The following is a 12,880-nucleotide window of genomic DNA, read 5'->3' as shown; positions in this document are numbered from 1 at the left end:
CTTTCCTCTTGTTTATGGTTTTCTTTGCTGTGCAAAAGCTTTTAAGTTTCATTATGTCCCATTTGTTTATTTTTGTTTTTATTTCCATTTCTCTAAGAGGTGAGTCAAAAAGGATCTTGCTTTGATTTATGTCACAGAGTGTTCTGCCTATGTTTTCCTCTAAGAGTTTTATAGTGTCTGCCCTTACATTTAGGTCTTTAATCCATTTTGAGTTTATTTTTGTATATTGTGTTAGGGAGTCTTCTAATTTCATTCTTTTACATGTAGATGTCCAGTTTTCCAAGTACCACTTATTGAAGAGGCTGTCTTTTCTCCATTGTATTCTCTTGCCTACTTTATCAAAGATAAGGTGATACTATGTGCATGGGTTTATCTCTGGGCTTTCTATCCTGTTCCATTGATCTATATTTCTGTTTTTGTGCCAGTACCATATTGTCTTGATTACTGTAGCTTTGTAGTATAGTCTGAAGTCAGGGAGCCTGATTCCTCCAGCTCCGTTTTTCTTTCTCAAGATTGCTTTGGCTGTTCGAGGTGTTTTGTGTTACCATACAAATTGTGAAATTTTTGTTCTAGTTCTGTGAAAAATGCATTGGTAGCTTGATAGGGAATTCACTGAATTTGTAGATTGCTTTGGGTAGTATAGTCATTTTCACAATGTTGATTCTTCCAATCAAGAACATGCTGTATCTCTCCATCTGTTTTTATGATCTTAATTTCTTTCATCAGTGTCTTACAGTTTTCTGCATACAGGTCTTTTCTCTCCTAGGTAGGTTTATTCCTAGGGATTTTATACTTTTTGTTGCAGTGGTAAATGTGAGTGTTTCCTTAATTTCTCTTTCAGATTTTTCATCATTAGTGTATAAGAATTCAAGACATTTCTGTGCATTAATTTTGTATCCTGCTACTTTACCAAATTCATTGATTAGCTCTAGTAGTTTTCTGGTAGTCTCTTTAGGATTCTGTATGTATAGTATCATGTCATCTGCAAACAGTGATAGTTTTACTTCTTCTTTTCCAATTTGAATTCCTTTTATTTCTTTTTCTTCTCTGATTGCTGTGCCGAAAACTTCCAAAACAATGTTGAGTAATAGTGGTGAGAGTGGGCAACCTTGTCTCGTTCCTGATCTTAGTGGAAATGCTTTCAGTTTTACACCATTGAGAACGATATTAGCTGTGGGTTTGTCATATGTGGCCTTATTATGTTGAGGTAGGTTCCCTCTGTGCCTACTTTCTATTTATCATCAATGGGTGTTGAATTTTGTTGAAAGCTTTTTCTGCATCTGTTGAGATTATATGGTTTTTAATCCTTCAATTTGTTAATATGGTGTTTCACATTGATTGATTTGCTTATATTGGGGAATCGTTGCATTCCTGTGATAAACCCCACATGATCATGGTGTATGATTCTTTTTATGTGCTGTTGAATTCTGTTTGCTAGTATTTTGTGATCTATGTTCATCAGTGATATTGGCCTGTAGTTTTCTTTTTTGTGACATCTTTGTCTAGTTTTGGTATCAGGGTGATGGTGGCTACATAGAATGAGTTTGGGAGTGTTCCTCCCTCTAGTGTATTTTGAAGTGTTTGAGAAGGATAGGTGTTAGCTCTTCTCTAAATGTTAGATAGAATTCTCTGTGAAGCCATGTGGTCCTGGGCCTTTGTTTGTTGGAAGATTTTTAATCACAGTCTCAATTACAGTGCTTATGATTGGTCTGTTTATATTTTTTCTTTCTTCCTTGTTCTGTCAGAAGGTTTTACTTTTCTGAGAATTTGTCCATTTCTTCCAGGTTGTCCATTTTATTGTCATATAGTTGCTCGTATTAATCTCTCATGATCTTTTGTATTTCGGCAGTGTCAGTTGTTACTTCTCCTTTTTCATTTCTAATTGTGTTGATTTGAGTCTTTTCCCTTTTTTTCTTGATGAGTTTATGGTCTAATGGTTTATCAGTTTTGTTTATCTTCTCGAAGAACCGGATTTTAATTTTATTGATCTTTGCTATTGTTTCCTTCATTTCTTTTTCATTTATTTCTGATCTGATATTTATGATTACTTTCCTTCTGCTAACTTTGGGGTTTTTTGTTCTTCTTTCTTTAATTGCTTTGGCTGGAAGTTTGGGTTGTTTATTTGAGCTTTTTCTTGTTTCTTAATGTAGGTTTGTATTGCTATAACCTTCCCTCTTGGAACTGTTTTCGCTGCATCCCATAGGTTTTGGGTCATCGTGTTTTCATTGTCATTTGTTTTTGATTTCCTCTTTGATTTCTTCAGTGATCTCTTGGTTATTTAGTAGTATATTGTTTAGCTTCCATGTGTTTGTATATTTTAGGTTTTTTTTTCCTGTCATTGTTATCTAGTCTCATAGTTTTGTGGTCAGAAAAGATACTTGATACGATTTCAATTTTCTTAAATTTACCAAGGTTTGATTTGTGACCCAAGATATGGGGTCACAAATGGAGAACACTCTGGAGAATGTTCCATGAGCATTTGAGGAGAAAGTATATTCTGTTGTTTTTGGATAGAATGTCCTAGAAATATCAATTAAGTCCATCTTGTTTAATGTGTCATTTAAAGCTTGTGTTTCCTTATTTATTTTCATTTTGGATGATCTATCCATTGGTTAAATTGGGTTGTTAAAGTCCCCTACTATGATTGTGTTACTGTCGATTTCCCCTTTTATGGCTGTTAGTATTTGCCTTATGTATTGAGGTGCTCCTATGTTGGGTGCATAAATATTTACAATTGTTATATCTTCTTCTTGGTTTGATCCCTTGATCATATGTAGTGTCCTTCTTTGTCTCTTGTAATCGTCTTTATTTTAAGGTCTATTTTGTCTGATATGAGAATTGATACTCCAGCTTTCTTTCAATTTCCATTTACATGGAATACCTTTTTCCATCCCCTTACTTTCAGTCTCTATGTGTCCCTAGGTCTGAAGTGGGTCTCTTGTAGACAGCATATATACAGATATTGCTTTTGTATCCATTCAGCCAGTCTTTGTCTTTTGGTTGGAGCATTTAATCCATTTACATTTAAGTTAGTTATCGATATGTATGTTCCTATTACCGTTTTCTTAATTGTTTTGGGTTTGTTATTGTAGGTCTTTCTCTTCTCTTGTGTTTCCTGCCTTGAGAAGTTCCTTTAGCGATTGTTGTAAAGCTGGTTTGGTGGTGCTGAATTCTCTTAGCTTTTGCTTGTTTGTAAAGGTTTTATTTTCTCCATCGAATCTGTATAACATCCTTGCTGGGTAGAGTAATCTTGGTTGTAGTTTTTCCCCTTTCATCACTTTAAATATGTCCTGCCACTCCCTTCCAGCTTTTAGAGTTTCTGCTGAAAGATTAGCAATTAACCTTATGGGTATTCCCTTGTATGTTATTTGTTGTTTTTTCCTTGCTGCTTTTAATATTTTTTCTTTGTATTTAATTTTTGATAGTTTGACTAATATGTATCTTGGCATGTTTCTCCTTGGATTTATCCTGTATGGGACTCTCTGTGCTTCCTGGACTTGACTGACTGTTTTCTTTCCCATGTTAGGGAAGTTTTCAACTATAATCTCTTCAAATATTTTCTCAGTGCCTTTATTTTTCTCTTCTTCTGGGACCCCTATAATTAGAATGTTGGTGTGTTTAATGTTTTCCCAGAAGTCTCTGAGTGTGTCCTTAATTCTTTTCATTGTTTTTTCTTTATTCTGCTCTGTGGCAGTTATTTCCACTATTTTATCTTCCAGGTCACTTATCTGTTCTTCTGCCTTAGTTATTCTGCTGTTGATTCCTTCTAGAAAAATATGGAATGCTTCACAAATTTGTGTGTCATTCTTGTTCAGGGGCCATGTTTATCTCTATATCATTCCAATTTTTACTATATGTACTGCTGAAGCGAGCACTTATCTACATTTTATGTATAAGGAACTGAAGTAACTTTCCCAAGTTTTCTTGATTGTAGAGTGACATCAGCTCAGGTCTTGAGTGGAGGCACAGAGCTTTAAACTGATGCAGTATGGCTCCAGGGTTCATGATTATAATCACTGTAAGAGTGTAGGATTTTAGAAGCCATTAATAATACTCAGAAGAATAATGAAAGGTCTTTCTTAAGAGGCAATTAGGAATTAACTTTTGACTTACCATTTTAGGAAAGCAATAATTTTCATCAAAACCGTAGCTTCCAACCTCTTTAATCATATCTAAGTCAGAATCATTAAGAGCATAAATCAACTGATATTTTAGGTGTATAGTTTGAAGTAGTAAATAGAAGGCTATTATTCTAGTACTCAGGATATGTATCCCTTTAATATTTCTAGTGTTATCAATTTCTCCAAAATATATCATTTAAAAAGAATTGTTAGAAAAACTGTAAATAGGGAGAGATTGAAGATGGCAGAGTAAGAGGATATGGAGCATGTCTCCCCCAGCAGACACATCAGAAATAATCTACACGTGGAACAATTTTGACTAGCTTGAAATTGGTAGAAGGACTCCTGTACAACCAGGGCTTTAAGAAATATGCACACGTAATCTGGTAGGAAGGGAAGAAAAGTGATCAATTTGGCACCTGTGCATCTGGGAGGAGAAGGGGAGGAAAAAGGAAGATTCACAGGCAGACGTCCCCCTTTTAGGAGTGAGCAGTGACAGCCACAGATTGGGTGCCCCTGTCCTGGGGTCTTATATGGGGGAAGACTTGACCGGTTGGAGGACTAACAGGAGGGCTGTGTGAAGTCTGGAATCTGATCATGAAAAACAGGCACATGCTGATTTGCCTCCAAGTCAGGGTGGAGAGAGATCTGTTCTAGCAGCTGCCAGTTTCACGGGACCACCTCTCTGTGTGCCTCAGCATGACCTGAACAAACACTCCAGCCCTGCTCGCTCCACATCACAGCACAGCCCTGGAACCGGGGTGGCCGTGACCGAGGAACTAAGAGGCAACATGGTCCTGGGGAGGAGCCTGGGTGGATTGGCAGCAGCCACCATTGGCACTTACTCAAGCAGAGCATCAGATTTCTTATGCTGGCTGCTCCACCACAGCTTACACCCCGTTACACGCTGAGAGTCCACTTGGGTCCCGCCTGCCCAGCAGGGTAGTGGCGCCAGAGACCGGGGGCAGTGATCGTCTGTGGGGGACAAAGGAGACTTGAACCCGAGACTGTGTATGAATGGAACAAGGGAATCAACTGGGGGTGCCTACATAGGCAGCACATCAGAGACAGCTAAGACTTATATCTGCAGCTGACATGAGCCCAGAGCGCTCACAAGCCCCACTTGCTTCAGTACTCCCCCACTCTGGGGCAAAAGTCTTGGTGCAGAGAGAGGGGAAAACACATACTTAAAGGTAACAGAAGCAGCTCAGGCCAGACCCTCAGGGCTTCCACTCCAGCAACTTGAGATCAGACCTTCCCCCCATAGGGTTGTGATGGCCACTGGGCAGAGGGGAATCCCCACCTCACACTCATTCTAGCCTTAGACCTTCCATCTTCAGCCCTACCTCCATCAAGGTGATAGCTGCCAGCTCACCTTGAGGAAAGACATGACTTGTGTCCATGTCAGTTTCAGCTCTGCCACCAAAGGCACTGGGCACATGCAGTCTGTATAGGGACACTTCTACATAATAACACCCCTTCAAGAACACAGTAGGTAACTGTTTCACATAAATTCATAGAGGCAGAGAGAGTTAAGTAAAATGATTACACAGGAACTACTGTCAATTGAAAGAGCAAGATAAAACCCCTGAAAAAGCAATTAAACAGAAATAAACAATTTATGAGATAAAGTACTGAAAGCAATAATAATAAGAATGTTGTCTGAATTAGGGCAAAGAATAATGGTACACAGTGAAAAGTTTATTAACGAACTAGAAAATATAAAAAAGACTCAATCAGAAATGAAGAATTCAATAGCTGAAGTAAAACACACTGGCAGAAATGAATATCAGACTAAGTGACACAGAAGAATGCATAAATACTCTGGAAGATAAATAATGGAAATCACCCAATCAGAACAGCAAAAAGAAAAACAAATAAAAAAATGAAAACAGTTTAAGAGATCTCTAAGATAACTTGCAGCATACCAACATTCCTGTTATGGGGGCCCCAGAAGGAGAAGAGAGAAAAGAGGGGATTGAAGATGTATTTGAGGAAATTATGGCTGAAAACTTCCCAAACCTGAAGAAGGAAACAGATATCCAGGTACAGGAAGCACAGAGGGTCCCAAACAAGATGAACCCAAACAGACCCACACCAGGACATATAATTAAAATGGCAAAAGGTAAAGGTAAAGCCAGGATTCTAAAGACAGCAAGAGAAAAACAGTCAGTTACAAGGGAACTCCCATAAGGCTATCAGCTGATTTTTCTATAGAAACACTGCAGGCCAGAAGGGAGTGGCATGATATATTTAAAGTGCTAAAAGGAAAAAACCTGCAACCTAGGATACTCTACCCAGAAAGATTATCATTTGGAATAGAAGGAGAGGTAAAGAACTTCTCAGATAAGCAAAAACTAAAAGAGTTCATCAATACTAAATCCACCCTCAAAGAAATGTTGAAGGGTCTTTGCTAAGTGGAAAAGAAGTAAGAATCTATAGAAACAGGAAAATCCCATTAGGAAAGGCAAATATATAGTAAGGACTAAGGATCAACCACTTAAGCCACTATGAAGATTAATAACAAAAAATTGTAAAAGCAACTATAGGTACACTAAACTAAACAGTTAATTGTTGAACATGGATATGTAAAATATAACATCAAAAACACAAAATATGAGGGAGGGGAGTAAAATAAGTAGATATTTTAGAATGTGTTTGAACTGAAATGAATACCAGTTTAAAACAAGTAGATATAGATATAGATCAACATACATTAATCCCATGGTCACCACAGAAATCTATAATACATACATTAAAAACAAAGAAAAGAAAGGAGTACAAGCATACTACTAAAGAAAAACAAACCAAACCACAGGGGAAGAAACAAAAGGAAGGAGAAATGGACAGAGAAGAACTACAGAACTACAAAAACAGTCAGAAAACAAGTAAGAAAATGGCAGTAAGTACATGGCTATCAGTAATTACTTATACAATGGAATATTACTCAACCATAAAAAGAAATGAAATTGAGTTATTTGTAGTGAGGTGGATGGACCTACAATCTGTCATACAGAGTGAAGTAAGTCAGAAAGAGAAAAACAAATACCGTATTCTAACACATATATATGGAATCTAAAAAAAAAAAAAGGCTTCCCTGGTGGCGCAGTGGTTGAGAGTCCGCCTGCCGATGCAGGGGACACGGGTTCGTGCCCTGGTCCGGGAAGATCCCACATGCCTCAGAGCGGCTAGGCCCGTGAGCTATGGCCGCTGAGCCTGTGCGTCCGGAGCCTGTGCTCCGCAACAGGAGAGGCCACAACAGTGAGAGGCCTGTGTAATGCAAAAAATTTAAAAATTAAAAATTAAAAAAAAATGGTCATGAAGAACCTAGGGGCAGACCAAACAAACCAATCAATAAATGGGCAGGAGATCTGAGTAGACATTTTTCTAAATAAGACATACAGCTGTCTAACAGGTACATGAAAAGATGCTCAACATCCCTAATTATTAGAGAAATGCAAATCAAAACAACAATGAGATATCACCTCACACCTCTCAGAAAGGTTGTCATTGAAAAGTCTACAAATATATTGTGGTGAGGATGTGGAGAAAAGGAAATCCTTGTAAACTCTTGGTGGGAATGTATATTGGTGGAGCCACTATGAGAAAGAGTATGGAGGTTCTTCAAAGTACTAAAAATAGAACTACCATATGATCCAGCATTTCCACTCCTGAGTATATATCCGAAAAAAATTGAAAACACTAATTTGAAAAGATTCATGCACTCCAATATTCATAGCAGCATTATTTACAATAGCCAAGATATGAAAGCAACCCAAGTATCCATCAACAGATGAATCAATAAAGAATTGGTATTTATATATGCAATGGGTTACTACGCAGCCATGAAAAAGAATGGAACATTGCCATTTGCAGAAGTATGGATGGACCTATTATGCTTAGTGAAATGTCAGATACAGACGAATACTATATGATATCACTTACATGTGGAATCTAAAAAAATATAAGAACCAAAAGTATATAGCAAAATGGAAATATACTCACAGAATTTGAAAACAAACTAGTGGTTACCAGTGGGGAGAGGGGAAGGAGGAGGGGGCAATATATGGGTATGGGATTAAGAGATTAAAACTAGTATGTATAAAATACAGAAGCAACAGGATATGTTGTATAGCACAGGGAATATAGCCATTACCTTATAAAAACTTTGAATGGAGTATAATCTGTAAAAATACTGAATCACTATGCTGTATGCCAAAAACTAATACCATATTGTAAATAAACGCTACTTTAAAAAAAAACTATACATAGAACTGATTTTGCATAGCCTGAAACTCACCTCCGTTCTTTGCTTACATATGTAACAACCTATTTATTTTTGTCAATGCCTAAAATGTTTTGTTTAAAATTATTTTATACTTCCAGTTGTATTCTGCTCATTTTATAAATTTCTCAAAAATATAAGAGAGAGCAATTAATAAGCCATCAACAGTAGCTGGGTATTCAATTCTCCGTAAGCATAGAAATACCAAAAAAGTCTTTGAAGAAAATGTTAAATGATATTATTATGTATTTATAATTGTTTTGGTATTATATAGAAAATCCTAAAATCTTTATATAGAAAATCCTGAAGACTTTATACAGTGTATATCTTCTTTTTCTCTGTGCTTCTAAGTGTAAATAATAAAATTTCGTATAAAAAAACTTGGCCTCATTTTTGTGCAAGTTGTTATAGGCATGAAAATTTTCTGCAAGTTGTTATAGGCATGAAAATTTAGGAGACTGCCAGTTTTCTGGCTCTTTCTTTTGGATAAAAGGAATGTCTTGTCAGGTGCAATTAATGGTCACAGGGTTGAGAAAGATCTCACAGTAACAAGATACTGTCATCTGTTTTCAGGAATTTGCATATATTGTCTCCAGGAACCTCATCTCATTCACAGCTACCTGATTCCCAGTGGCTGTCTTCTAGCACTTTCCACTGCATCCTTTCTCTCAGACATCAACCTGTGCTGTGATTGCAGACCTGTTATTGAGGCTTTTCACCCCACTGATTATCTGTAATGTTCCTTTCTCTCTTCCTCATTCTAATTACCACTGCCACCCATGAGAATGGTGGAGGAGGGCTTGAGGCCATCACATAGCTTCTGTCTCCAAATTGGAGTTGTTGAGGCACCATAGTTTTTCTAAAGGGGTGTTCCACTCAATTCCATCTCGACATTCTCCCTGGATGAAGAAATAGGAAGCCTGAAGATCTAATAAGTAGTAGTACAATGGTTAGAACTATGTTTTCAACTGTCTCTACTACATGTTAGCTGTGATTTTTAGCAAGTTATCTAATTAATTTTAAGCTTCAGTTTTCTCATCTGTTTAATGGGACTAATGGAAGTTACTTTGAATATTAAATGAGATTATAATAGTGAAGTGCTTGGTACAGAGTGAGCAATCAATGAATGTAAACACAAAAACTGATTTTTGTGTTTTATCTCATGTGTTTAGCACTAACTATCCAGTCTGGCTATTTTCGAGTTTTAAACACTACACTACCTGTGCTGGAAAACCTGTTGTGCATATTTGAGTATCTTTTTTTTTTTTTTTTACATCTTTATTGGAGTATAATTGCTATGCAATGGTGTGTTAGTTTCACCTTTATAACAAAGTGAATCAGCTATACATATATCCCCATATTTCCTCCCTCTTGCGTCTCCCTCACACCCTCCCTATCCCACCCCTCTACGTGGTCACAAAACACCGAGCTGATCTCCCTGTGCTATGTGGCTGCTTCCTACTAGCTATCAGTTTTACATTTGGTAGTGTATGTATGTCCATGCCACTCTCTCACTTCATCCCAGCTTACCCTTCTCCTACCCGTGTCCTCAAGTCCATTCTCTATGTCTTTTTCCTGTCCTGCCCCTAGGTTCTTCAGAACCATTTTTTTCTTTTTTTTTAGATTCCATATATATGTGTTAGCATACGGTATTTGTTTTTCTCATGATGAATTACTTCACTCTGTATGACAGACTCTAGGTCCATCCACCTCACTACAAATAACTCAATTTCATTTTTTTAATGGCTGAGTAATACTCCATTGTATATATGTGCCACATCTTCATTATCCATTCTTCTGTCAGTGGACACTTAGGCAAGTTGCTTCCATGTCCTGGCTATTGTAAATAGAGCTGCAATGAACACTGTGATATATGACACTTCTTGAATTATGGTTTTCTCAGTGTATATACTCAGTAGTGGGACTGCTGGGTTGTATGGTAGTTCTGTTTTTAGTTTTTTAATGAACCTCCATACTGTTCTCCATAGTGGCTGTATCAATTTACATGCCCACCAAGCAGTGCAAGAGAGTTCCCCTTTCTCCACACCCGCTCTGGCATTTATTGTTTGTAGACTTTTTGATGATGGCCATTCTGACTGGTGTGAGGTGATACCTCATTGTAGTTTTGATTTGCATTTCTCTAATGATTAATGATGTTGAGCATACTTTCATGTGTTTGTTGGCAATCTGCATATCTTCTTTGGAGCAACGTCTATTTAGGTCTTCTGCCCATTTTTGAATTGGCTTGTTTGTTTTTTTGATATTGAGCTGCATGAGCTGCTTGTAAATTTTGGAGATTAATCCTTTGTCAGTTGCTTCATTTGCAAATATTTTCTCCCATTCTGAGGGTTGTCTTTTCATCTTGTTTATGGTTTCCTTTACTGTGCAAAAGCTTTTAAGTTTCATTAGGCCCCATTTGTTTATTTTTGTTTTTATTTCCATTTCTCTAGGAGGTGGGTCAAAAAGGATCTTTCTGTGATTTATATTATAGAGTATTCTGCCTATGTTTTCCTCTAAGAGTTTTATAGTGTCTGGCCTTACATTTAGGTCTTTAATCCATTTTGAGTTTATTTTTGTGTGTGGAGTTAGGGAGTGTTCAAATTTCATTCTTTTACATGTAGCTGTCCAGTTTTCCCAGCACCACTTATTGAAGAGGATGTCTTTTCTCCATTGTATATTCATGCGTCCTTTATCAAATATAAGGTGACCATATGTGTGTGGATTTGTCTATGGGCTTTCTATCCTATGCCACTGATCTGTAGTTTTGTTTTTGTGCCAGTACCATACCGTCTTGATTACTGTAGCTTTGTAGTATAGCCTGTAGCCTGGGAGCCTGATTCCTCCAGCTCCATTTTTCTTTCTCAAGATTCCTTTGGCTATTCGGGGTCTTTTGTATTACCATACAAATTGTGAAATTTTTTTGTTCTAGTTCTGTGAAAAATGCCATTGGTAGTTTGGTAGGGATTGCATTGAATCTGTAGATTGCTTTGGGTAGTATAGTCATTTTCACAATGTTGATTCTTCCAGTCCAAGAACATGGTATATCTCTCCATCTGTTTGTATCATCTTTAATTTCTTTCATCAGTGTCTTACAGTTTTCTGCATACAGGTCTTTTGTCTCCGTAGGTATGTTTATTCCTAAGTATTTTATTCTTTTTGTTGCTATGGTAAATGGTAGTGATTCCTTAATTTCTCTTTCAGATTTTTCATCATTAGTGTATAGGAATGCAAGAGAGAGTTCTGTGCATTAATTTTGTATCATTCTACTTTACCAAATTCATTGATTAGCACTAATAGTTTTCTGGTAGCATCTTTAGGATTCTCTATGTATAGTATCATGTTACCTGCAAACAGTGACAGTTTTACTTCTTCTTTTCTCATTTGGATTCCTTTTATTTCTTTTTCTTCTCTAATGCTGGGGCTAAAACTTCTGACACTATGTTGAATAATAGTGGTGAGAGTAGGCAAACTTGTCTTGTTCCTGATCTTAGTGGAAATGGTTCCAGTTTTTCACCGTTGAGAACGATGTTGGCTGTGGGTTGGTCATATAGGGCCTTTATTATGTTGTGGTAGGTTCCCTCTATGCCTATTTTCTGGAGAGTTTTTATCATAAATGGGTGTTGAATTTTGTCGAAAGCTTTTTCTGCATCTATTGAGATGATCATATGATTTTTCTCCTTCCATTTCTTAATATGTTTTATCACATTGATTGATTTGCGTATATTAAAGAATCCTTGCATACCTGGGATAAACCACACCTGATCATGGTGTATGATCCTTTTAATGTGCTGTTGGATTCTGTTTGCTAGTTTTTTTGCGGAGGATTTTGACATTTATGTTCATCAGTGATATTGGCCTGCAGTTTTCTTTTTTTGTGATATCTTTATTTGGTTTTGGTATCAGGGTGATGGTGGCCTTGTAGAATGAGTTTGGGAGTGTTTCTCCCTCTGCTATATTTTGGAAGAGTTTGAGAAGGATAGATGTTAGCTCTTCTCTAAATGTTTGAGAAAATTCGCCTGTGAAGCCATCTGGTCCTGGACTTTTGTTTGTTGGAAGATTTTTAATCACAGTTTCAATTTCAGTGCTTGTGATTGGTCTGTTCACATTTTCTATTTCTTCTTGGTTCAGTCTTGGAAGGTTGTGCATTTCTAAGAATTTGTCCATTTCTACCGGGTTGTCCATTTTATTGGCATATAGTTGCTTGTTTTAATCACTCATGATCCTTTGTATTTGTGCAGTGTCTGTTGTTACTTCTCCCTTTTCATTTCTAATTCTATTGATTTGAGTCTTTACTCTTGTTTTTTTGATGAGTGTGGCTAATGGTTTATCAATTTTGTTTATCTTCTCAAAGAAGCACCTTTTAGTTTTGTTGATCTTTGCTATCATTTCCTTCATTTCTTTTTCAATTATTTCTGATCTGATGTTTATGATTTCTTTCCTTCTGCTAAATTTGGGTTTTTTTTGTTCTTCTTTG

At 36.8% G+C, this 12,880-nt stretch overlaps 1 non-coding gene across 1 annotated transcript; it reads right to left on the bottom strand.

Moving 5' to 3' along the window:
* Positions 1 to 3,770: 3,770 nt before the first annotated feature.
* LOC132427820 (U6 spliceosomal RNA) lies at positions 3,771 to 3,875 on the bottom strand. Its single transcript, XR_009520023.1, has one exon. It is a non-coding gene; the product is annotated as a U6 spliceosomal RNA (small nuclear RNA).
* Between the last annotated feature and the right edge of the window lie 9,005 nt (positions 3,876 to 12,880).

Source organism: Delphinus delphis, chromosome 6 (assembly GCF_949987515.2).
Source record: "Delphinus delphis chromosome 6, mDelDel1.2, whole genome shotgun sequence".
Taxonomy (NCBI): Eukaryota; Metazoa; Chordata; class Mammalia; order Artiodactyla; family Delphinidae; genus Delphinus; species Delphinus delphis.
Note: the sequence above shows the minus strand (reverse complement) of the source record. Positions and strands in the feature narration are given on the sequence as shown.